General features: G+C 44.2%; 1 non-coding gene and 2 pseudogenes across 1 annotated transcript; 2 read left to right on the plus strand and 1 right to left on the minus strand.

The window, feature by feature from the left end:
* Nucleotides 1-27,668, plus strand: part of LOC144673145 (uncharacterized) — a 62,465-nt pseudogene that overhangs the window by 25,482 nt on the left and 9,315 nt on the right.
* trnat-ugu (transfer RNA threonine (anticodon UGU)) lies at nt 3,486-3,560 on the plus strand. Its single transcript has one exon. It is a non-coding gene; the product is annotated as a tRNA-Thr (tRNA).
* LOC144673141 (uncharacterized) lies at nt 12,672-20,399 on the minus strand (annotated as a pseudogene).

Below are 27,668 nucleotides of genomic sequence, written 5' to 3' on the forward strand. Positions count from 1 at the left end.
CTGTGAAACTGACAAGGGAACACACGGCAGACATTCATCACTGAAAGTAACGGAGACACATCCAATTCAAAACACTGTCATTTCGCATCTGTTTCTGCTTCTGTCCCTGCCTCACCTCCAGCTCCCTCTGCCCGTCCAGCTCCCAGGTCAATTAGCTGCTTGATGCAGACACAGTCAGTTCATGAACCCAAGCTTTCCCTGGAAATCAGAGACAGAGAATGTGGGACCCAAGGATTTTCGAAAGAATGCGTTTGCAGATTACATGGTAAAGATAATCTGGGATCTCATCTTCCTGATTCTCCCATATACGGATTACAGGAATGTGCACAGGGCCGATTATCCACAGTCGCAGGTTCCTTCCAGTCTTGTGCACGTAGTTGAGCTTTGAACCCACTCGCAAGAGTGGATTATAAAATGGCAGAATGAGTGTGAAAGAAGTGGTGTTGTGAAATATCAAAGTATAGAGAAGCAAAGAAAGAGGCCATTCGGCCCTGTGTGCTGCTTTCAAAGAACTCTGAAGAGTTATATGGAATCGAAATATTAACTCTCTTCCTTTCTCCAGAGATGCTGCCAGATATGCTGAAATTTTTTTACAGCGTTTTGTGTTTTTTTTTGTTCAGATTTCCAGCATCCATAGTATTTTGCTTTTATCCCTGGATTCCTAGCCCAGCAACAATACCACTGCGCCAATGCTGACCACTGAATAAGAAAATACGGACATGTTTGATCGTGTTTTCTCCTATTTAAATGATATGTCCTTCGACGGCAGGATTCGAACCCTTGTGTTCATTATTAACAACAAATGTAAATGATTGAACATTCACTCACACTTAAATGAGCAAGCTTGGATAATGTTGTTGCCCAGTTTCAAACCGCTGCTCTGCCACATGTGAAATGACCGTGAACCCCACTGCCCTGCACAAACCCTGAGCTGTAAAGATCCCAATGGAGCTGTCTGGAATGTTAAGCGGTGACGTCATGCAGCAGCACTTTGGGTCTTTGTTTTGAAGAAATGAAATTCGGCTGTTCTCATTAGGAATGCTGGAGACAGACTGATCAACAATGTCCTCATCAAATGGCACAGCGCAGCAAGAGGCCCTAAGATGGAAGCAAAATAATGTAGATACTGGAAATCTGAAATAAAAACAGAAAGTGCTGGGAAAAATTCATCAGGCCTGGCAACATCTGTGGGGAGAGAAGCTGAGTTAACGTTCTGAGTCCGTATGTCTCTTCTTCAGATTCAGGCCGACTCGAAGCATTAACTCTGCTTCTCTCTCCACAGGTGTTGTCAGACCTGTTGAGTTTTTCCAGCATTTCCTGTTTTTACTACAACGTGAAGCCCTTCACCCCATCGTATCTGTGCCAGCTATTTTTAAAGAGCTAACCAATTCGTCTCAAATTCCTTCTCTCTTTCCTTAAACCTGAGTATTCTCCCTTTCAATCATTGTCCATTTCTCGCTTGAAGAAGGAGTTTCTGCAGAATCCATGCACAGTTTGCCTTAGTTAACAAAGTTTCCCTGACCCAATGACATGAAGAGTTGGTCTAAGATTCCTTATACAGTTTTTGATACAAACATTATTTATTTATGCAATTGATTTCATATCGAATTACAAAAGAACTTTACCCTGATCAAACAGGTCATTACTATTTCTGAGCTGATATCTACAATCTAATTCCATTTGCTCTACAAACGGGAGAGCTGGATTCAGGTTCCAGTCTCTGGAGGAGTGGGTCCGAATCCCACCGCTCCCAAATTTTCAGTTGCTTCCCACTTTCGGGCACATTAGGAATTCCCTTTGGGTGAGCAAGAGACAACTCCAGTTTAATACGGGGGGTGGGGGTTGGGGCGGGTTGTGGTCCTTTATTTTGACAGGGTGAACGAGGAGAGACAATGTCAATAGAAATTGCTGTGGGAGAAAGGCGTGTGAGTGGAATTGGTTTAGTCGCTCTTCCTGAGAGCCAGCACAGATACGACGGGCCGTACGACTTACTTCATAGTCATCTCTGATTTGATATGAACATGTTTTCCCTCAGGAAGTGCTGTTAGTCGCGGTCGAATGTTGAGGGCGATGGTACTGACATCCATCGGGGTTTCCCCAATGTTGGTTTGCTGACTGCGGTTCTCGTTATTCCCGATTTTAACCAGGTGCCAACAGAATTAGTTGTCGGATAAATGGAATCAAACAAAAACTCCCGCGTTTTCATCTGCAAGGATTTGCAAAATCTGCATATGGAAATGGAACAAAACTGAGCCGGTTTGATGACATCCTTTCTTTCTGGCTGTTTGTCTCTCCTTAGCCCTCTGTCACTCTCGGTTTATATGTGTGTGTGTGTTCCTGTGTGTGTCAATGTGCTTCAGTTCCTCATTTTTACCGATCCACACTTTATTCACCTTAGTTGTGTGGCTTCATATTAAAATCGTAGAGAGAAAATAAAAACAGGTTTAAAAGGTTCAGGAGGAATTTTCTTTCTGTATTTCTGAGTGGAGACTGTTGAGTTATTAAGTGTCCGTATGTTACAAAGCGGAGGGCGATTGAAATTTTCACATTTAAACAGACACCGAGTCCTTGTGGTCGAGTGGTTAAGGCAATGGACACATCGAGAGAATGAATTTGTAAATACAAACAGTCCAAACTGAAATCCCTCGGACACTAGGGACTGTATTTCTTCTCGAAGCTGTTCCACGTGTGATATTTGCAGCTCTGATGTGAAACTTCAACTCTCACTCCACTGATTCGGGCGGAGCTGTTTTCTGTTTTCAATCAATAAGTAAATCAGGCCTGTTTTAACAGTTTGTACCAGATCAATAAACCTTCATTGCCTGGCCGGGAATCGAGTCCGGGCCACGGCGGCGAAAGGGCCGAATCCTCACCTCGAAATCACGAGGAAAGCTGTCTATAACTCTTGCAACGTGCTTTGTCTGGGCCACGTTTGCCATTTTTCAGACACTTTCACCAGAGGTGTTTTTAAGGGGTAGCTGTAGTGAAGGATTGGCACCAATACAGTGTCGTTCACCTGGTCTGGTTCCAAATCCTGCTCAGGAATTCAAGAAAAACTTTGAGTTTGCTCAGTGTCTTGACTTCAAAAGCGAGGATGTAAGAAAGTACATTCCCCCAAGCGTGTAATAAAATGTCGGAATGACTGGGAAATTATGCTGGGAAACATCAAATTGTAGACAGTTACAGCAAAGAAAGAGGCCATTCGGCCTGGCGCGCTGCTTTCAAAGAGCAGTTGTGATTGATTGGTCAGGAGTGATATTTGTGTCAGTGTAAACAGTCGGCAGTAAAATCTCTCACATTACCACGGCAGACATTCATCACTGAAAGCAACTGACACACGTCAAATTCTGCCGCTTTCATGTCGCATCTTTAACTTCCTGTTCTCCCTTTCAGGCATTTCCAGATCTATCAAATATTATCCATGCAGAACGTTGTCCTGTTCCTCGTTCCACTAGGAGACTTACTGTGAGCGGGATAGAGCAAGTGGCTCCATAGCTCAGTGGTTTAGAGCTCTGGTCTTGTAAACCAGGGGTCGTGAGTTCAATTCTCACTTGGAGCCTGCGATTAATGTTTATGAAATTTGGTAACAAGGTAACCTTTGAGCAGAGCACTGTAAAAAGATAAAAGCTGGAAATCCGAAACAAAAAAAAAAATACCTGGAAAAACTCAGCAGGTCCGACAGCATCTGCGGAGAGGAACATAGTTAACGTTTCGAGTCCGTATGGCAACAAGATGGCAGATGGATTATAATGTCGGCAGGTGCGATTATGTTCACTTGGTTATAAAAATGAGAATAACAGAATGCTTTTAAAATGTGAGAAATTTGTTAGCATGCAGGATCAGCATGTTGGCCTTTATTGCAAGGGGATTGGAGAGCAAGAATAAAGAAGTCTTGCTACAGGGTTTTGTGAGACGGCATCTGGAATCCCATGTGCTGTTTTCATCTCCACATTTATAAAAGCATTGGGGACGGTGCAGGGAAGGTTCACTAAATTGGTCTCTGGAATGTGCTGGTTGTCCTAAGATGAAAGGCTTTTATTCTCTGGAGTTTAGAAGAATGAAAGCCAATCTGATTGAAACCTGTAAAATTCTGAGGGGGCTTGATAGGGTGGACACAGGGATTGTTTCCGCTGGTCAGGGAATCTAAAACACTGGGGCACAGTCTCAGGGTAAAGGGTCGATAATTTCGGGCTGAGATGAGTAGAAATTACTTCATCCAAAGGGTTGTGAATCTTTGAATTCTCTACCCAGAGGGTTGTGGATGTTCCATCATTGAATACATTTAAGGCCGGGATGGATATATGTTTGGTCTCTCGGGGAATTAAGGGATATGGGGAATGGGCAGGATAATGGAGTTGAAGCCAAAGATCAGCCATGATCGAATTGAATGATGTGACAAGCTCGATGAGCCGTGTGGTCTACTCCTGCTTCTATTTCTTGTGATCATATGTATAATAAAGACAGTAATTCATGTTATAATAAAAACAGAAAGTATTGGAAGTTCTCAGCAGGTCTGACAACAAATATGAAGGGAGAAACAGAGTGAAGGTTTCGAGTCTAATTTGACACCTTTTCAAACCATAAATTGGCTGCTAGTTACGATATTTTGAACAACATCAAGACAGAATTGAACCCAGGCGGTGAAAGCACCGAGGCTGAACCACTAGAGTGTTAGCTTCCAACTGAAGGTTTAATGGTTTAAGAAAACCTAGGGTCAAGTAGACTCCCTCTCTTCCTGCTTCTACTCATATTACTGACATAATTTTGCTTTGTGTCATTTGGCTACAAGGAAATGTTGTCCAAACTTTGCCAACCCTGCTGTTATTCGGTAAATTCTCACATAAGTATTGCATGTCTCCAAATATTGCGTGCAGTTCTGGAATCCGCATCATAAGAAGGGTGTGATTGCACTGGAGAGAGTGCAGAGGAGATTTACCAAGTTGTTGCCTGGACTGGAGAGTTTTAGTTATGAGGAGAGATTAGATAGGCTGGGGTTATTTTCCTTGGAGCAGTGGAGATTGAGTGGGGGCAAGATTGAGGTGTATAAAATTATGAGGGGCATAGATAGAGTAGACAGGAAGGAACATTTCCCCTTGGTGGAGGGATCAATAACCAGGGAGCATATATTTAAGATAAGGGGAAGGAGGTTTAGCGGGGATGTGAGGAAGATTTATTTCACCCAGAGATTAGTGGAAATATGGAACTCACTGCCTGAAATGGTGGTAGAGGCAGAAACCCTCATAACATTCGAAAAGTATTTGAATGTGCACTTGCAATGCCATGGCATAGAAGACTATGGGCCTAGTGCTGGAAAATGGGATTAGAACAGTTAGGAACTTGTTTGACGGCGCAGATTCGATGGGCTGAAGGGCCTCTTTCTGTGCTGTAGACCTCTATGACTCTATGACTAAATATATTTATGAATATTCATTTCAAATAACGCGAGAAACTGAAACAAACATGTGCATAACATCCAACCTATTAGAAAGATTGGGTTCAAAGCAATGAATAGAAATTGACTGTCAAATTGCATATATAGAACTGGAATACACCATCACAATGAATGAATCCATTGTCTGTTAAAATGTTGCTCAGTGAAAATTTCAATCATCCTCCCCTGTGTAACATACAGGCACTGAGTCAATAAGCAGTCTCCACTCAAATAAACACAAAGGGTCAATCTCCTCTTGCAACTTTTCAACCTGTTGTTATTCTCTGTACCATTTACCATGAAGATATATAACGAAAGTGAATAAGGTTTGCGATGGTAAAAAATGTGTTCACCCCTCGGGGAACTGAACCAAATTGACACAGACAGAAATATACAATGTGAGTGGTAGCGAGCAAGGATTTGTCTCTAAGGACAGAAAAACTCTCAGAAAGCAAGTATGGCACAAATTAGTTCAGTTTTGTATCATTTCTGACTGCAAATTCCGTGAATTCATATGGACCAACAGAAATGAAGCAACACGGAAGTGAAGCAGGAAAACCAGACGGGAGTGTTTGGAAGCTGCTGATTCCATTTAACCAATAGTTCATTCTGGAGGCAGCAAAACGAAGGAACAGCGAGAAGTACAGTCAGCAGGACTCTAACCCACGTGGGGAGGCCACAATGGATTTTAAATCCATCCCTTGAACCACAGAGTCGCGGCTGCAGGCCTTATACTAGCGTCATTGTTGTTCCTGTAAAATCCTGGAATGGTTACAGCAGAGAATGAGGGCATTCTATTCCCAGTCACCCTGAAATTCCTACAGCCTCCCTTGTTCTACCTACCAAGACGAACCACGTCATATGTCAAATACCCCGAGCCTATTCTAAGGGATTTGATGAAACGTCTGAAAGACAAACCAACTGAAATTTGGCAAAAGTGGGATTAAAATCCATGACTTAATGGGAACTGGTGCTTAAATCCAGAGCCTGAGACCACTTGCATACGCTACTGCTGGCAATATGATAGTAACCATCGCCTTGATTGGTAACGGTACTGAATTAGAACATAACAAATAGCAACAGGAATAGACCATTTTGTCTTTCGAGCCCCTCACTGTACCATAAAATCAGACCCCAAAACAACATATAGAGACCATTCAGCCGGGTCAGAGGAACATAGGCCATTCAGGCCTTTGACACTGCTCCACCATTCAATAAGATCAAGGCTGATCTTGTGGTCTCAACTCCACTTTCCTGTCTGTCTGTCCGTACCCACCTCCACCCTCACCGCCCCCCATAACCCTTGACTCCCTTGACCATCAAAAATCTGTCTAAATCAGCCTTGAATAAATTCAGTGACCCAGCCTCCACTGCTTTCTGGAGAAAATTCCTGAGACTGACGACCCTCTGAAAAAAGAGAAAAAAACTCTTCATCTGAGTCAGTAAAGGGAGACCTCTTACTCTTCTGGAATTTACTCACCTGGCCCCTCTCCCCTACCTTTTCCCTGGACATGTTGCAGTATTTGGTCCAATTCCCTTTTGAATTCCGCTGCTGAATCTGCCATCCCCACACTCTCTATCTAACCCAGCCGCCGGATCCATCCCTCCCAGGTCGCCATGTGGAAATGCATGGTTACCCTGCACTGAAGAACAGGTCCCAGGCACACTCAGCTACTTGACAACAGAACAACATAAAGTGACTATTGTGGAAAATTGAATGAGACAACATTTTAAATCATTCAGATATTGACACACACTCCATAGAGAAACTGGCTTTCAAACTATCAGGATAGAATTAGACACACCAGTACCTATCAGAGGGAGTAAAATTAAAGTGAAGAGGGAAACAAACTCTAGATTTAGAAAATATCCACAAGGTGAATGAAGGCGAATACTGAGCTAGAGAATCTTAAAAGTCCGTGCATGAACTTCTGTTTGAACCAGATGTATTTACCACATGTCAATAATTTAAAATTGTGTGAGATGATCTGCAGGTGGGGAGGATGAATCTCTGTCGATAGTTATCACATTTAGTGGATAAAGTTTTCACATTTACTCTTGGTGGCAGCTCAAGGGTTTGTGTTGCTGATTCTGATCATTCTAGTAGCTTTAGTATGTTATCCACGGTTTGTCATAAAGAAATTAGGAAAACAAGCTCGTAGCTTAGAAATAGTGAGGTTAGTCAGAAATCAGTTGTGAGAAATCAATAAGGATATTCCCTTCTCAAGGTGGGGAGATCTGTAAGAAATCACTGTCAAATATTCTTATAAAATCTTCAGAAGTGTATTGAATATTGTACGAATGGCTCTCCCTCCCCCTCTCTCTCGCTTAGGAACAAAGATTGCTGGCTTGACAAACATCGGAAAACATATCCCAATGTTACCTCATAGGGATGGACTCGGGAGTTAAGGAACGGAATTTGTACTGGTGACTGATGACAATGGCTTTGATCTACCCAATTCTTCAAAGGAGCACATTTATGCTCATCCTGTATGGAATGTTGGATAAGCAGTTTGATAATTTAGTAACAGTGGAGGAATGGAAAGGGATGGTGGTGAGGTAGAGCTGGGTGTTGTCAGTGTACATGTGAAAACTAACATGGTGCTTTTGGATGATGTCACCCAGTGGCAGCATGTAGATGAGAAATAGGAGGTATCAAGGATAGATTCTTTTTTTAGGATGGATGATGACGGTGGATTTAAAGGTGAGAGGGACAGTACCAGAAGAGAGGGAAAAAAACATGAACAATATCAGCCAACATGCAGAAGTTGAATGGTCAGCAGTTCAGTGGGAATAGGGTCACTGGAGCAGAAGGCGAGTCTCATGGACAAGATGAACACTGAAAGGTTATGAAGGGAAATAGGAAACTGGAGAAAGATCTGAGTTCAGAGCTCGGGCATGGGGGATCTTTATAGACAGTTGACCCGGTGAACTAGTGGAAGGGAGGGAAGCAGCAGAGGCAACTGATCGGATTGACTCAACCTTAGGGACAAAGAAGCTCCATGAGCTCCTCACACTTGCTGTTGGAGGTGAGAACAGAACAGGCAGGGGAGAGAGAGAGAGCACTTCAAAATGAACTAACTTCTGTAGAGAAATGAAAAAAGACTCGACACACGGTGTGTTTGACACAAAGCTAGTTTATCTGACTTTTATCCAGAATTTTAACCCCTATAACTGGGTTGGAGTTCATTAACATCAGCAGAAACAGACCCCATAGAACATGGTTCAGTCTCAAATGTGATTAACAGCAAAATCCAATCACTGTAGTTACTTGTCATCTTGAGTTAATGTTTCGAGTCCATGTGACTCTTCTGAAGAAGAGTCTATGTGGACTCAAAACGTAAACTTTGTTTTTCTGTTCACAGATGCTGCCAGACCTGCCGAGTCTTTCTACAATTTGTTTTATTTCAGATTTCCAGCATCTGCAGTATTTTGTCTTTATACTTGTGAACTGGTTGTTATTTCTGCAGTGTGGATGAACACCCAAATGACTTGCCACACTCGGAGCGTGAGAACAGCCTCTCCCCAGTGTAAATTCACTGGTGTACAGTGAGGTCAGAGGATTGCCTGAACCCAGGCCCATTTAGGAGAGCACCTCAACGGTCTTTCGTCAGTCTGAACATGTTAATAAGGCACCAGTTGCCTGGAACATTTCAAGCACTTCCCACAGTCCGGGCATTTAAAAGGCCTCATCAGTGTGAACTCACTAGTGTGTCTGCAGATGGGATAACTGAGTGAATCCCTTTCCACAGTTGGAGCAGTTGAATGGTCTCTCGTCAGTGTGAACATGTTGATGGGAACCACTCTCCACTCTCACAATCCGCCGCTTTCGGCTTCTCTCCGGTACCAACCTCAAGCAAAGAGAGCAGGAGACTCCGAGCATGCGCCATCCACCCGGACAACCCGCGGCAGATAGAGCTGTTTCTGAGGCGCAGGGAATTGTGGGTAATCCGACCGCCATTAGAGACCGCGTCTCAGTTTAATTTTGCCTGAAACTGGGAAAGCAAGGGGAAGGTTCTGTTCACATAGGGATAGAAAATAAGAAAGATCAAGTTACAACTCCTGCCATTCGGGAATGAGATGATAAGGGACGAAAAGGCGGATTTACACATGGGGGCAAATGGCATAGCCGAGAGTCTAAATGAATACTTTGCAACTGCCTTTACAAAGAAAGAAAATGCTACCCAGAACATGGTGAAAGAGGAGGTGATTCAGATTCAAAAAGGTTTAAAATTGAATTCGAGGAGATATTAGATAGGTTATCAATACTTAAAGTTGTGAAACAAAAACAGGGCATTCTGGAAAAACTCAGCCGGTCTTAAAGCATATTTGGAATGAAAAAATAAACAATTAATGTTTCGAGTCCGAATGACTTACTGTTTTGTTCTCCCTCCACAGATGCTGTTAGACCTACTAAGTTTTTCCAGCATTTTCTGCTTTTGTTTCAGAATTCCAGCATCCACAGTATTTTGCTTTTGCTTTAAAGTTGTGAAATCACCTGAGCCAAATGAGATGCACCCAAGGATCCTGGGAGAAATAAGAGTGAAATTAACAGAGGCGGTGGCCATAATATTTAATTGTGCCTTGGACTCAGGTGCCAAAGGACTCGAAAGTTGCAAAAGTTACACCCTTGTTCCAGAATAGGTGTAAGTATAAGCCCAGCAACTGCAGGCCAATTACTTTAACTTCAGTGGTGAGAAACTTCCAGAAACTATAATTTGGACGAAGTGAGCAGTCACATGGACAAATGCAGGTTAATAAAGGAAAAACAACATGGACTTCTTAAGAGAAAATCATGTTTAACTTCCTGGAGTTTTTTGAAGAGGTAACAGAGAGGTTTGATGAGGGCAATGCTCTTGATGTGGTGTACATGGTCTTTCAAAAGGCATTTGGTACAGGGCTGCTCAACAGACTTTTAAGCAAAGTTATAGCTCGTGGAATAAATGGGACAGTAGCCACATGGATACGGAATTGGCTCAGTGGAAGGAAACAGAAAGTAGTTAATGGATTTTTTCAGGCTGGTGGAAAGTTTGTAATGGGGTTCCCCAGGGGTCAGTGTTGGGACTCGAGCTTTTCCTGATATATATTAATGACCTAAATCTTGATGTAAAGGGAAAAATTTCAAAGTTTGCAGAAGATACAAAAGGGGTTGAAGGAGAAAGGGACCTGGGTGTATATGTCCATAAGTCATTGAATGTGGCAGGAGAGTGATTGAGAGAGTGGTTAATAAAATATACAGTATCCTGGGTTTTATTAATAGGGGAATAGAGTAGAAGAGCAAGGAGGTCATGTATAAGTCACTCGCTTGGCCTCAGGTGGCTTATTGCATCCATTTCTGGGCACCACACTTCAGGAAGGATGTGAAGGCATTGGAGAGGGTGCAGAAAAGATTCACAAGCTTGATTCCAGGGAGGAAGGACAGCACATCAGAAGATAAATTGGAAAAATTAGGACAGTTTTTATTAGAGAAAAGGAGGCTGGGAGGATATTTGGCAGAGTTATTCAAAATCAAGTGGGGGCTGCACAGAGTAGATTAGGAAAAGCTGTTCCCACTCATCAAAGGATTGAGAACAGGAGGGCATAGTTTTAAAGTGATCAGTAAAATAATCAACAATGATATGAGAAAAATCCTTTCATGCAGTATCTGGTTAGGGTCTGGAATGCTTTGTGTGGGAATGTGGTGGAGGCAGGTCCAATTGAAGCATTCAGGCAGGAATTAGGCTGTTATCTGAAAAGGAAGAATATACAGGTTTATGGGGAAAAGGCAGAAGAATAGGACTGGTTGAGTTGCTCATTCAGAGAGCCAGTGCAGACACGATGGGCCAAATGGCCTCCTTCAGCCCCAAACCAAATCTATAATGTGGTAGAAATTATTGGTTCATTCTGACAGTCAATCTCTATCCCCATGTTTGTAACAGAGCAACATCCCATTGTTCTCCCATTCTAACAGGAACTTCCAGGTGTTTGTAGCACTGTATTGTCCACACCACAAGATCACACATCAATCTTGTGGAAAGGGTCTGATACATCCAGAGTGATGTGGTCTGCAAAATACAATCTGTGTGAGTCATTGGAATATGATTGTGTAATAGTTCAATGATATCTGACCACTCACTGAGTCCGTATAAGTGTAACATAGATACACACAGCTTGTGTCATAGTTCAGTGAGATCTGACTACTTAATGAGTGAGTCTGTATGAGGGTGAGATTCTGCGAATATAGGCATTGCAAATTAAGAATGACAAGGTCCATCTCCTACCATTTGCATCCTGCAATAATGGACCTGTTGGCAAATTCTTGGTACTGAATCTGTTTCAATAAGTCTGTCACAAACTAACACCCTGTTGTTCTGCTGTGCTTTATATTTTAATGGGCATTAGCAGACATTTTTATTGCTATGAGCTTGGATAGTGGCTATGTCTTCACTCTTCTCTGTTGATCTTATCAAGAAGGGCTACTGCAGAAAGAAGGACTTGGTCTGTCAGAATGTGATAATGTAACATCTATGTGTCAAAGTTCATTGACACCTGATCACTTTATGAAAATGTAACTCAAATAATCTCAGCTCCTGCAGGTGATTCTCTGGCTACAATGACATAAATAAGAAAGGAATCAGGAGCATGTAGTCCCACCCAGTTGGACACCAGTGGAGAGGCATTGGGGGAGGATGGTTCAATCAGTGGTGCCAAAGACCACAGACAGGCCAAGAAGGACAATGAGGGAGAATTTACCTTTGTTACATTGACAGAGGATGTAATTTTTGACTTTGATGAGAGCTGTTTCAATATTGTGGCAGGGGCAGTTTTCTTATTGGAGGGATTGAACCATGGAGTTTCATAACAGATTGGCATGGATTTTGGAGGTGACCAGGATTTTGGAGAGAAAAGGGTGGATAAAAATGGGGAGATAGTTTGCAAGGGCATTGGGGTCAAGAATTGGTTTTATTGAGGAGGGAGTGATGATGGCAGATTTGAAGGAGAGGGAAAGTGCTTCAAAGGAACTAACTTGTGTTCGAGATATTAAAAAGACTCAACGCACTGTGTTTAACACAAAACTGATTTATTTGATTTTTATACAGAATATTAACCAGAATGACAGGGCTGGGGTTTATTAACATCAGCAGAAACAGACCCCAATGAACATGTCCTGGATGTGATTAACAGCAAAATCCAATCACTGCAGTTACTTATGAAATCACTGGTGTTTCACCCGGTTAGCTGGCCGAGTGTTGGAAGTGATTCACTCAGAGTAGGTGAACAGTCCCTCCCCAGTGTGAATTCGCTGGTGCGTCAGCAGGTGGGATGACTGAGTGAATCCTTTCCCACACATGGAGCATCTGAATGGCCACTCCCCAGTGTGAACTCACTGGTGTACAGCGAGTTGAGAGGATCACCTAAACCCAGGCCCACAGTGAAAGCACCTAAGCGGTCTCTCATCAGTGTGAACCAGTTGATGTGACACCAGTTCCCCAGAACTTTTAAAGCACTTCTTGCAGTCTGGACATTTAAAAGGTCTCTCATCAGTGTGAATTTATTGATGTGTCTTTAGGTGGGATGATCGAGTAAATCTCTTCCCACACTCGGAGCAGCTGAACAACTTCTCCCCAGTGTGAACTCGCTGGTGTCTCACCAGGTTGTTTGAATGGGTGAATCTTTTCCCACACTCATAGCAGCTGAATGACCTCCCCTCAGTGTGAGTTTGTTCATGTCTCAGCAGGGTGGATAACTGAGTGAATCCCTTCCCACACTCCGTACAGGTGAATAGTCTCTCCCCAGTGTGAATTTACTGGTGCCTCAGCAGGATGGATAATTGAGTGAATCCCTTCCCACACTCCGTACCGGTGAATAGTCTCCCCAGTGTGAATTTACTGGTGCCTCAGCAGGGCGGATAACTGAGTAAATCCCATCCCACGTACAGGTGAATGGCCTCTCCCCAGTGTGGACTCGCTGGTGTATGGTGAGCTCAGAAAAATGCCTGAACCCAGTCCCACAGTGAGAGCACCTGTACGGTCTCTTGTCAGTGTGAAGATGCTGGTGCGCCAGCAGGTTTGATGAGTCAGTTAATCCTCTCTCACACTCGGAGCAGGAGAACGGCTTTTCCCCAGTGTGGACACATTGGTGTATCACCTGGCTGGATGATTGAGTGAATCCTTTCCCACAAATGGAGCAAGTGAACGGTCTCTCCCCCGTGTGAACTCTCTGGTGCCTCAGCAGGTTGGATGTATTAATGAATCCCTTCCCACACTCTGGGCAGGAGAACAGCCTTTCCCCAGTGTGACTGTCTCGATGTGTTTCCAGCTGAACTGCATAAGTGAATCCCTTCCTACAATCTGCACATTTCCACAGCCTCTCCCTGTTGTGACTGTATTTATGTTCTGACAGGCCAGACGATTGGCTGAAGTCTCGTCCACACACAGAACACGTGTACGGTTTCTCCCCACTGTGAACGGTGCTTTTTCCTTCCATGTTCAAAATCCAATGATATTCAGGTTACCACAAATTTGGCAAGTCCATCAGACCCTGATGTGATGTTTTATTTCACTTCCCCAAATTAAAATCCTCCCCTTCTAATACCCTGTGAAATTGATTTAAAACAGAAAAAAGGGAGTGAGAGAGAACCCACAAAAACACAAAGGCAGGTTGTGAAATTGAGCTGAATGAATCTGGGAATTTGTGGGGCCGGCACGAGGAAAAAGTGACCATGAAAACTGCTGGATTGTCATAAAAACCCAACTGGTTCACTAATGTCCTTCAGGGAAGGGAACCTGCCACTCGGTCTGGGCCTACACAAGACTCTGGACTCCATCAGAGCAAATAGAGAGAGAGGTTGGAGAGGCATTGGATAAAACAGAGGGATAAACTCTAAATCGCCATCCCTAGAAGGACCAGGGTAACAGGTGTAGGTGAACACCATCACCTCCAAGTTCCCCTCCAAGTCACACACCGTCCTGACTTGTCTGACATCCAGTACTGGATTAACAGAAATTTCCTCCATTTAATTATTGAGAAGACGAAAGCCATTGTCTTCAGTCCTCGCTACAAACTCCACTCCATAGTCACTGGCTCCATCCCTCTACCTTGCTGGGAGTTGGAGTAGAGCCGACCTGTGGGAGATACTCGGGAGATGAGAAGCGCCTAGAAACACAGGTCGGGGATTCGAGTGAGGCCTACCTTGCTGGGAGTCAGAGCAGAGCAGACCTGCAGGAGACAGTGGAGAGCTGAGGAGCCCCTATAAATACAGACCGAGGATTCGAGTGAGGAGTGTCTATAAATACAGACAGGATATTTGAGTGAGGAACACATATAAATACAGGCTGGGGATTTGAGTGAGGAACGCCTAAAAATACAGACCGGGGATTTGAGTGAGGAGCGTCTATAAATACAGAGTGAGGATTTGAGTGAGAAGTGTCTATAAATACAGATCGGGGATTTGAGTGAGGAACGTCTATAAACACAGATGGGGTATTTGAGTGAGGAACATCTATAAATACAGACGGGGGATTTGAGTGAGGAGCATCTATAAATACAGATGGGGTATTTGAGTGAGGAATGTGTATAAATACAGACGGGGGATTTGAGTGAGGAATGGGCTGTTTCACTGTTGCAGCTGCTGTGAGGCAGCAGGAGTGGGGGGGAAAGAGGCAACTGTGATGTCACAGGAAGCTGGTACGTTGATTGGTCGGTAAATGCTCAGTCTAAGGGACAGTGTGTGAGAAACCAGCTTAGGACAGGCGAGTTCGGGTAGATCTATAAATAAAAATAACTAAAACTTTACAAACATAAACCAAAATTTGAACACTTTAAAATTCAAATAAAACAACAAAGATTTTAAACAAGCAATAAAATAGAGTAACTTAAATAAACATCTAATACACATCCATTGTAGTTAAGAAGCATCTTTAGTTGTCAGTGATACTAGCATTCAGTAAACACAGTAAATTGTAGCATACATAGGAAGAAAGTAATTAAAGTAAATTAACTAAATAACATAAGTTAGAATGGTGGGACAGGGGTTATGTTGCAGCTGTGAGATGTGGGATCTTTTGGACGCCAACGCGATCCATGACAAACACGTTTGCAGGAAGTGTAAGCAGCTTGAGGAATTCTGGATCAGGATTATTGATCTGGAAACCGAAATGCAGACACTGTGCAACATAAGGGATGGGGAGAAATACCTGGATACTTTGTTCCAGAAGACAGTCACACCTCTTAGAAGAGGGTCATCTGTTTTGATCAGCAGTGAGGGACAGGAGGATGTGACTGTCAGTGAGGCAGGTAATGGGACTGAGCAGGCAGTAGTGGAGGAGCCTCAGACTTTGCAAGTGTCAAACAGGTTTGAGGTGCTCACAACCTGTGTGGATGAAAGTGAAATGTGCAAGGTGGATGAGCTGGCTGGCCATGACACTGTGGTACAGGAAGCCATTCACGCAGGGGGAACAAAAAGGAATGTAGTGGTAGTAAGGGATAGTATAGTGAGGGCATTGACACTGTTTTCTGCAGCAAAAAGTGAGAGTCCAGACGGCTATGTTGCCTGCCCAGTGCCAGGGTTCCGGACATCTGCTCAGGGCTGGAGAGGGACTTGCAATGGGAGGGGGAGAATCCAGTTGTTGTGGTCCATGTACGTACCAATGACAAAGGTAGAACTAGGAAAGAGGTTCTGTAAAGTCAGTATAGGGAGCTAGGTACCAAATTATGTAGCAGAAACTCAAAGGTAATAATCTCTGGATTATTACCTGAGCCACGTGCAAATTGGCATCGGGCAAATAAGATTAGCGAGACCAATGCGTGGCTCAAAGATTGGTGTGGGAGAACTGAGTTCCAGTTTGTGGGGCACTGGTATCAGTGCTGGGGACAGTGGGGGCTGTACCGTTGGGACGGTTTACACCTGAACCGTGCTGGGATGAGTGTCCTCGCAAATCGCATAGCTAGGGAAGTAGAGAGGGCTTTAAACTAAACAAGAGCAGTGAGGGATTAAGCTTGGGTAGAGGTAGCAATTCAAGGTGTAGAGTCAAGACAGGAGAGCAAAATATTAACATGAGAAATGATGGTCAGAGAAAGGCAGGAAAGGACTGAGAGAAAAAACGTAAGAATGCATCAACAGTCAAGACTAGATGTTACAACGGTAACAAAAAGACAAGACTGAAGGCTCTCTATCTGAATGCACATAGCATTCAAAACAAAGTAAATGAATTGATGACCCAAACAGAAGTAAATAAATGTGATCTGATAGTAATTATGGAGGCGTGGCTGCAGGACAACTAAGATTGGGTCCTTAATATTGAGAGGTACATGACATTCAAGGAAAATAGGAAGCTCGGTAAAGGTGGAGGGGTAGCATTGTTAATCAAAGAGGGCATTTGGTGCAATAGTTAGAGATGACCTTGGATCAGGAGATCAGGATGAGGATTAGTAGGGGAAAAATAGTCATTAGTGGGAGTGGTTGACAGGTCCCTAACAGCAGCCATAGTGTAGGGCAAAGTACTCAAGAGAAAATATTATGTGCTTGTGATAAAGGGATGGCAATAATCATGGGTGATTTTAATCTACACATTAACTAGAAAAATCAGATTGGCAGTAATAGCCTGGATGAGGAGTTCTTAGAATGCTTTTGAGATAGTTTCTTAGAGCAGCATGTTCAGGAGCCAATCAGAGAGCAGGCTATATTTGACTTGGTATTGTGTAATGTAGCAGGATTAATTAATGACCTCAGAGTAAGGGCACTACTAGGTAGCAGCGAGCACAATATGGTTGAATTTTACATCCAGTTTGAAAGGGAGAAGAGTGGGTCAAAGACTAGAATCTTAAACTTAAATAGAGGCAACTATGTGGGGATGAAAGCTGAACTAGCTGAAGTGAAATGGGAAACTAGGCTAGAGGATAGATGAATAGAGAAGTGGTGGCAGACATTTAAGGGGATATTTCAGAGTATTCAGAATGAGTACATCCCGACCATAAAGAAAAATTATAAGGGGAGGACCCACCATCTGTGGTTAACTAAAGAAGTTAAAGAAAGCATCAGCTTAAGGAAAAAGCATACAACTCCGCAAACATGAGCAGCAGGACAGATGATTGGACAGAATATAAAGAACAGTCGAAAATGGCTAAAAGGTTAATCAGGAGAAAGAAATTAGAGTGTGAGAGGAAGTTTGCTAGAAATGTAAAAATGGAAAGCAAGTGTTTCTACAGGTGCTTAAAAAGGAAAAGAGTGAGCAAAGTGAGTGTTGGTCCTCTAGAGGGTGACAGTGGGGAGTTAATAGTAGATAAGGAAATGGTGGAAGAAATGAATAATATTTTGCTTCTGTGTTCAATATAGAGGATACAAAAAACATTCCAGTAATAGCTGCAAATCAGAAGGTGACAGGAGAAAGGAACTTGGTGAAATTGAAATCACTGGGGAAATGGGACTGAGCAAATTGAAGGAGCTGCCGATGTCAAGTCTCTGGGACCCAATGAACTACATCCTTGGGTCTTAAAAGAGGCGGCTAATGCGGCAGTTGGTGCGCTGGTGTTAATTTTCCAAAATTCGCTCGATTCTGGAAAGGTTCCATCAGATTGGAAAGCAGCAAATATAACCCCTCTATTCAAGAAGGGAGGGAGGCAGAAAACAGGAAACTATAGGCCAGTTAGCTTGATGTCTGTCGTGGGGAAGTTATGAGGATCAATCATTAAGGAGGCTATAGCTGGGCACTTAGAAGAGTTCAAGGAAATTGGGAAGAGTCAGCATGGTTTTGTGAAAGGAAAATCATGTTTAACCAACTGATTGGAGTTTTTTGAAGGAGTAACATGCGCAATGGATAAAGGGGAGCCTGTAGACGTACTCTACTTGGATTTCCAGAAGGCATTTGAGAAGGTGCCACATCAAAGATTATTATGGAAAATAAAAGCGCATGGTGTAGGGGGTAACTTATTAGCATGGATAGGGGATTGGCTGGCTGGCAGAAAGCAGAGAGTATGTGTAAATGGGTCTTTTTCTGATTGGCAGGATGTGACGAGTGGAGTCCCACAGGGGTCTGTGCTGGGGCCTCAACTTTTTATGATTTACATCAATGACTTAGATGAGGGGAGTGAAGACATGGTCGCTAAATTGGCACTTGGCACAAAGATAGGTAGGAAAGTATGTTGTGAAGAGGACATGAGGAGGTTGCAGATGGATATAGATAGGTTGAACGAGTGGCCAAAGATCTGGCAAATGGAGTGAAATGTGGGAAAATGTGAAGTTGGTCACTTTGGCAGGAAGAACAAAAAAGCAGAGTATTGCTTAAATGGAGAATGGTTGCTTAATTCTGAGGTCCAGAGGGACCTAGGTGTTCTAGTAAATGAGTCACAAAAAGTTTGTATGCAGGTACAGCAAGTAATTAATAAGGCTAATGGAATGCTATCCTTTGTTACGAGAGGGGTTGAACATAAAAGTAAGGATGTTATGCTTCAGTTGTACAGGACCGCATCTTGACTACTGTGTGCAGTTTTGGTCTCCTTATTTAAGGAAGGATATAAATGCATTGGAGGCAGTTCAAAGGATGTTCACTAGATTGATACCTGGAATGAGCGGGCTGTCTTATGAGGAAAGGTTGGACAGACTGGGCTTGTTTCCACTGGAGTTTAGAAGAGTGAGGGGTGATTTGATTGAAGTATACAAGATCCTGAATGGCCTTGACAAGGTGGACATGGAAAGGATGTTTCCTCTTGTGGGTGAGTCCAGAACTAGGGGGCACTGTTTCAAAATTAGGGGGTCGCCCTTTTAGGACAGAGACAAAGAGAATTTTTTTCTCTCAGAGGGATGTGCAGCTTTGGAATTCTCTGCCTCAGAAGGTGGTGGAGGCGCGATCATTGAATATTTTTAAGACACAGGTAGATAGATTCTTGTTAGGCAAGGGAATCAAAGGTTATTGAGGTTAGATGGGAATGTGGAAATTCAAACACAAGATGATCAGCCATGATCTTATTGAATGGCACAGCAAACTTGAGAGGCCAAATGGTCCGTTCCTATTCCATATGTTCTTATGGTCTCTCTCCAGTGTGAATTCGCTGGTGTGTTTGCAAGTGGGATGACTGAGTGAAACCCTTCCCACATTCGGAGCAGGTGAATGGTCTTTCCCCAGTATGAAACCGCTGGTGTATTCACATGTGGGATGGCTGAGTGAAACCCTTCCCACACTCGGAGCAGGTGAGTGGCCTTTCCCCATTGTGAAACCGCTGGTGTATCAGCAGTTGGGATGACTGAGTGAAACCTTTCCCATACTCGGAGCAGGTGAACGGCCTCTCTCCAGTCTGTAGCTGCTGGTGTCTCAGCAGGCTGGATAACTGAGGGAATCCCTTCCCACACTCAGAGCAGGTGAGTGGCTTCTTCCCATTGTGAACTCGCTTTTATCTCAGCAGCTCAGATGACTGAGTGAATCCCTTCCCACATTCAGAGCAAGTGAATGGTCTCTCCTCAGTGTGAATTCGCTGGTGTGTTCGCAGGTTGGCTGACAGAGTGAATCCCTTCCCACACTCGGAGCAGGTGAACGGCCTCTCCCCGGTGTGACTGCGTCGATGGATTTCCAGCTGGGATGGGTAATTGAATCCTTTCCCACAGTCCTCACATTTCCACGGTTTCTCCATGGTTCAAGTGTCCCTGTGTCTCTCCAGGTTTGATGATCAATTGAATCCTTGTCCAAACAGAGAACATTTGTACAGTCTCCCCCACTGTGAATGGTGTGATGTTATTTCAGGCTGTGTAACTGGTTAAAGCTCTTTCCACAGTCAGTTCACTGGAACACTCTCACTCGGGTGTGTGTGTGTCTCGGTGCTTTTCCAGTCACACTGATGTTTGAAATCTTTTCCCACAGACAGAATAGACAAACATTTCTCCTTCCACATTCAAAGACTGATGATATTCAGGTCCTGATGAATCGAGTGACTCTGTCAGATCTTGATGTGATGTTTGGTTTGAGTTCCCCCTCTGTAAATCCTCCCCTTCCGATACCCTGTAAAAGGAGTTTACAAAAGTCATCACTGTAAGAACAGGATAGAAATTCAGAGCAGACAATTCTCATTTCTATGGAACATTATTTCCTGTCTTCTTCTCCCAAAGCTGCAAATCCCTGTCCCACACACTCTCCCTCCTCCCTGTGCTGAATCCAAACAGCGTTTTGGATAATTCTTCCTGTATCTTTTTAACAAATTTGTCCAACTGAAGATAACAAAATGTTTGATCATTCACTCCAGTACTCGTGACAAAACATTAATCTGAAACCCCCTGACCGACCACACAGAATAGCAGATGTTAACCTTGTGTCCAAACCTTACTGTGTGGAGATTTAATGGGTGACTGTGAAGGTGGTTTCTCCAAACCTCCAAGGGTTTCCTTCCTTCCTTCTCTCCCTCTCTAACTAAGTTAAACCATGGGATCAGTCTCATGGCCCATTCTGGTTACTGCTTCTCTTCCTGATGACTAATTAACTCCAGTTAAATACTGAGAAGACTGAAGACACTGTTTTAAATCCCTGCTTCAATCTCCATTTCCCAGGTACAAACTCCATCTCTCTCCCTGGGAACAGTCTGAGATTAAACCAGTCTGTTCACAACCTCGGTGTTACATTTGATCTCGAGATGAGCTTCTGACCTCATATCTGTGCCATCACTAAGACGGCCTGTTTCCACTTGACCTCACCCTGTCTCAATGCTTCTGCTGCTGAAACCCTCACCCCTGCCGTTGTTACCTCCAGACCTGAATGACTATCCCAACACATTCCTGGCTGGTCTCCCACATTCTACGCTCCGTAAACATGAAGCCATCCAAAGATCTGCTGTCCATGTCTTCACTCGTAGCAAGTCCTGTTTCACTATCACCCCTCTGCTTCCTGACCTGCCTTGGCTCCCAGTCAAACAACAACTTGACTTTAAAATTCTCATCCTTGTTTTCAAATCCCTCCATGGCCTCGCCCCTCCCTTTCTCTGTAATCTCCTCCAGCCCCATTACCCTCTGAGATATCTGCACTGCTCGAATTCTGGCCTTGAACATTCCCTATTTTAATCACTCCAACATTAATGACCATGCCTGAAGTTCCCTTGTTCACAAACTCTGAAATTCTCTCCCTAAACAGTGCAGCAGATGTCGGGATGCTGAATAAATTTGAGGAGATAGACAGATTTTTAATTAGTAATGGATTGAAAGGTTATGGGGAGAGGGTGGGAAATTGGATTTGAGGCCGAAATGAGATCAGCCATGATCGTATTGAATGGTGGGGCAGCCTCGAGGGGCTGAATTGCCTATTTCTGCTCCTAGTTCTTTTGTACATCTCTCCCTCTGTCTGCCACATTTCCCCGCCTTTAAGTAACTTGAGTATTGCTTAAAAAAAAGACATTCTGTCAAAACTTTTATCTTGTACTCATCAGGACAGACGCAAGGACACTGAATTTCAAAGATTATCAGTCGGGCTCAAAATGTGGTTCACTTTTGCTTGTTAGAAGCTACATCTATTCATACACAGGGACCTGTCCACTGTAGGCAGAAGGTGCATGTCCAGGGATGGGGCCGTTTGTTGAATTAAACAAAAGCATGGAGGATGATAGCTCTTTGGTGCATTCTCCATGCTAATGCCTTGACCAATCAGAGCTGACTTGCCAAACCAAGTCAACACCCTTTCCTTGTGCAGCATAAATTGCTGTTCGCTGAGAAATTTGGTTTTTTTGCATCTGTCCAGAGGAGTGCAACATGAAATATCAGCAATATGTCTCCCTTTTTCAGCAATACTTAAATTCTGTGCTGCTGAGTGACTGTGGGTTTATAATTCTATTGCTGCTGATCTAAAACTCCTGGTGAACACACATTTTATTAATGTTTCCCTCGGGCTGTTGTTCATTGTCCCCGTGAGGTTGGCAGCCGCGCATGCGCCAGTGCCGTCTTTGCCCCTATAAAGATGGCGGCCGCGCATGCGCCCGTCCCGACATTACCCTATAAAGATGGCGGCCGTTAATTCGGGCCTACCTCTCGCAGCGCCGAGCAAACCCGAGACCGGTGGTTTCTTATTGAGGGTTTGGGGCCGGTACCGTAAGTTTATGAAATTTCCAAACTCACCCGCCGGCCCTATCTCTGTTCACAGGTTTATTTTCGGCCCTGGATCCTAACTCGGTATTTGTCAAACCCGGATTTTAAATCCGTTCGTTCCAGCTCTCTTCCCGTCTGTCTCCACGGACTGCGCATGCTCCGACTCCCAATGATAGGTGGCAGCCCCGGACCAATAGGGACAGGGGGCGGAATTGGAGGACCGAGCGGGAGCAGCTGGTCCTCCAGCCAATCGGAATGAATGAGGGACGGAGCCTGTTGGGCTTGAATTGGAGCATGCGCAGCGCGGGTGGGGATCGGGATGAAGGCGGTCGGGTTGAAAGTCCAGCGGGTGAGAAAGGGCCGAGTGCAGGAGAGGAATGGAGCCGGAGGGTGGACTGGGAGGATTCACAAACACCCGGTGTAGGACTCCAAACCCGGATTAGAAACTCCCGGAGCCCAGTTTACACCCAGTGTTTGGAAACTCCTTTTACAGGGGGTTAGAAGGGGAGGATTTACACACAGCAAACTCAAACCCAGAGAAATGTTTGTCCCTTTGGATTGACCTGCTGAAACACATTGAATTCACACTGGCGAGAGGCTGTTCAGTTGCTCACAGTGTGGTAAGAGGTTCAGGACATCATCCCACCTGCTGAGACACTAGCGCATTCACACTGACAAGAGACCTTTTAAATGTCCAGAGTATGAGAAGTGCTTTAAAAGGTGTGGGGAACCTTGCGGGGAGATTTGCTCGTGCTGTCGGTGGGCTCTTAAACTAATTTGGCATGGGGGTGGGATACTGAGTGGAGGTATAGTAGGGGGTGATGTACAGACAAGTATATAAGAAAAAACAAGTCAGTCTGGAAGGCAGGGTGTACATAGTCAAGTTAAGGCACAAGGCAACATGGCAAGGCTGGATGACATTTATTTTAATGTAAGGAGGGTTGTGAGTAAGGCAGATGAGTTGCAGATGCTGATTAACATATGGGGATATGATATCATTGCTATCACGGCGACATGGCTGAGGGAGGGGCAGGACTGACAGCTCAATATTCCAAGGTATAGAATCTTCAGGTGAGACAGGAAGGGGGCGGAGGTTGTAAAAGAGATGGTGGTGTCACAATATTGATCAAGGAGTCAATTACTGCAGTAAGGAGGGATGGTATCTTAGAAGGTTCCTTAAATCAGGCCGTATAGGTCGAACTTAAAAACAAAAAGGGGGCAATCACATTGTTGGGAGCATACTATAGATGCCCAAACAGTCAGGGAGAGATAGAAGGGCAGATATGTAGGCAAATCTCAGAAGTGTCAAAATAATAGGGTAATAATAGTCGGGTATTTCAACCTCCACAATATTAGCTAGGATAGACAAAGTGTGAAAGACTTTGAGGGGGCTGAATTCTTCAAATGTATCCAGGAGAGATTTTCAAGCAAGCACATAAAAAGTCCTACAAGAGAGGTGCTGGACCTTCTTTTAGAGAACAAAGCTGGGCAAGTTGTAGAAGTGTCAGTGGGGGAGCAGTTCAGGGTTTGGTGCTGGGTCCCTTGTTTTTAGTGGACATTAATGATGTAGACATAAATGTAGGAGGTATGATCAGTAAGTTCACAGGTAACACAAAAAAATCACTATTGTGGTAAATAGCGAGGAGGAAACCTTTAGACAACGGGACGGACTGGTCAGATGGGCAGAACACTGGAAAATGGAATTTAATCCCAAAAAAGTGTGAGGTGATGCATTTCGGGAGGACTAACTAGGCAAGGGAGTACATGATGAATGGTAGGACCCGGGAAGTACAAACCCTTGGTGTGCATGTCCATAGATCCTTGAACATAAGAACTAGGAGCAGGAGTGGGCAATTCAGCCCCTCAACCCTGCCCCGCCATTCATTACAATCATGGCTGATCTCATTTTGGCCTCAACTCCAATTTCTCTCCCTCTCCACATAACCTTTCAACCCATTACTAATTAAGTCCATGTGGTGAAGATGCTCGCACAATGCTGGTAGGTAAGGAGTTACAGGTTATTCACCCAGTGATGAGGAAGGGACATTGATATATCTCCAAATCAACAACAACCATTTGTGTTTATATCACACATTTATTGTTATTTAGTTTACCAAGACATTTCACAGAAATGTTAGAAACCATGGAGATACTCGTGCAGGTGGCCAATAATTTGGTCAAAGAGGTCGGTCTGAAGGAATATCTTAAAGGATGCAAATGAGGTAGAGAGGCGGAGAGGTTTAGGGAGGGAATTCTAGAGTCTTGGAAACTGACAGAATGGCAACCAGTGATGGAATTATTAAAATCAGTAATTCTCGAATTCGAGAAGAGCAGATATCTCGGGGGGATTGTGAGGCTGGAGGAGGTTACAGAGATAGGAATGATCACAACCATGGAGGAAAACAAGGATGAGAATGTGAAAATTTAGGTGCTGCTTAAATGAGTGCCTTCAAATCATTTGTATAGTTTGTGAATGGCTGTGGGCCAAGCACTGATCCTTGCAGTATCCCACAAATAACAGCCTGTCATCCTGAGAATGAGACATTTATTCCGACTCTCTGTTTTCTCTCTGTTCATCAATTCTCAATCTATAACAGGATATTATCCCAATCCCATGCACTTGAATTCTGTTTATTGACATCCTGTGCTTTGTTTAGTAACCTTCTCTCTCTGTCTCTCCCACTCCTCTCTCTCTTACTCTCTCTGTCACATTGAATTCTCCAGCCCAGTGAGTTGTGGATGCTCCATCATTGAATATATTTCCGGCTGATGTGGAGAGATTTTTGGTCTCTCAGGGAGTTGAGGGATATGGGGAGTGGGCGGGAAAGTGGAGTTGAAGCCCAAGATCAGCCACGATCGTATTGAATGATGGAGCAGGCTCGACGGGGTGTTAGGACTTCTCTTGTTCCTATTTCGTATGTTCTTATAGAGGCCAGAGTCTTGTGTTGGCCCAGACCGGGTGGCAGGTTCCCTTCCCTGTTGGACATTAGTGAACCAGTTAGGTTTTTATCACGATCCAGCAATTTTCATGGTCACTTTTTCCCAGTGCCGGCCCCACAAATTCCCAGATTGATTCAGCTCAATTTCACAACCTGCCTTTGTGTTTTTGTAGGTTCTCTCTCACTCCCTTTTTTCTGTTTTAAATCAATTTCACAGGGTATTAGAAGGGGAGGATTTGCATTCGGGAAACTGAAACCAAACATCACATCAGGATCTGACGGAGTCGCCCAATTTATCTTAAACTGAGTATCTTCAGATTTTGAACATGGAAGGAAAAAGCACCTCTCACAGTGGGGAGACACCGTACACGTGTTCTGTGTGTGGACGAGGCTTCAGCCAATCATCTGACCTGACGGAGCATAAATGCAGTCACAATGGAGAGAAACCGTGGAAATGTGGGGACTGTGGGAAGAGATTCAAATCCCCATTGGAACTGGGAACTCATTGGTGCACTCACACTGGGGAGAGACCATTCACTTGCTCTGAGCGTGGGAAGGGATTCACTCAATTAGCCAACCTCATGGGACATCAACGTGTTCACACTGATGAGAGACCATTCAGGTGCTCTCACTGTGGGACTGAGTTCAGACGATCATCTGAACTCATTGCACACCAGCGAGTTCACACTGGAGATAGACCGTTCACATGCTCCGAATGTGGGAAGGGATTCAGTCAGTCATCCCACCGTCTAAGACACCAGAGAGTTCACACTGGAGAGAGGCCATTTACCTGCTCTGAATGTGGGAAGGGATTCACTCAGTCATCCAACCTGCTGCTGCACCAGAGAGTTCACACTGGAGAGAGGCCATTTACCTGCTCCGAATGTGGGAAGGGATTCAGTCAGTCATCCGGCCTGCTGAGACACCAGAGAGTTCACACTGGAGAGAGGCCATTTACCTGCTCTGAATGTGGGAAGGGATTCACTCAGTCATCCAACCTGCTGCTGCACCAGAGAGTTCACACTGGAGAGAGGCCATTTACCTGCTCCGAATGTGGGAAGGGATTCACTCAGTCGTCCATCCTGCTGAGACACCAGAGAGTTCACACTGGAGAGAGGCCATTTACCTGCTCCGAATGTGGGAAGGGATTCACTCAGTCATCCAGCCTGCTGCTGCACCAGAGAGTTCACACTGGAGAGAGGCCATTTACCTGCTCCGAATGTGGGAAGGGATTCAGTCAGTCATCCAACCTGCTGCTGCACCAGAGAGTTCACACTGGAGAGAGGCCATTTACCTGCTCCGAATGTGGGAAGGGATTCAGTCAGTCATCCAACCTGCTGATACACCAGAGAGTTCACACTGGAGAGAGGCCATTTACCTGCTCTGAATGTGGGAAGGGATTCAGTCAGTCATCCAGCCTGCTGAGACACCAGAGAGTTCACAAGTAACTGTCGTGATGGGATTTTGCTCTTAATAACATTCAGGACTGAAGTATGTTCATTATAGTGTGTTTCTGTAGACACTAATAAACTCCAGCCCACTTAGATAAAAGTCAAATTAATCAGCATTGTGTTATACACAATGTGTTGAACCTTTTTACTATTTTTAACACGTTAGTTCCTTTTTGACGTTAATAAACTCCAGCTCTGTATAAAATTGGAATAAATCAGCTTTGCGATGAACAGTTGAGTCGTTTTGATATTTCTAGCACCAGTTAGTTCCTTTTGAAGGGCTCTCCCTCTCCCCTGTCTCCTCCATCCTCACCTCTAGCAACAAGTGTGAGGAGCTCACGGAGCATCTTTGTCACTAAGATTGAGACAATCTGATCAGCTGCCTCTGCTGTTTCCCTCCCTTTCACTAGCCCACCGGGATAAACTATCTCTAAAGATCCCCCTTGTCCGAGCCTGAACTCGTGATTAAATGACAAAGGGGATGATGGTGCAAGGCAGCATTGCGTGATAATGAGACAAGGAAATCAACTAATGGGACAAGTGGAGAAACAACACAGGCCCAGAGGAGGGATAAATGGTAAAAGAAGAACCATTACCAGCATCTACTGTCAGAAAAAATGGGAGCAGTGGTTATGATCTGAAATTGTCAAAAGGAATGTTGAGTCCAGAAGGATGTAAAGTGTCCAATGAAAGATGGGCTGCTGTTCCTCGAGCTTCCATTGAGCTTCATTGGAACAGTGCAGGAGGCCGAGGTCAAAATGGGAGTGGGTGGAGATTAAACTGGTAAATGACCAGAACCTCAAGGTCACACTTGGAGA

The sequence above is a fragment of the Cetorhinus maximus genome, unplaced genomic scaffold, assembly GCF_964194155.1.
Source record: "Cetorhinus maximus unplaced genomic scaffold, sCetMax3.hap1.1 HAP1_SCAFFOLD_305, whole genome shotgun sequence".
NCBI classification, from domain to species: Eukaryota; Metazoa; Chordata; class Chondrichthyes; order Lamniformes; family Cetorhinidae; genus Cetorhinus; species Cetorhinus maximus.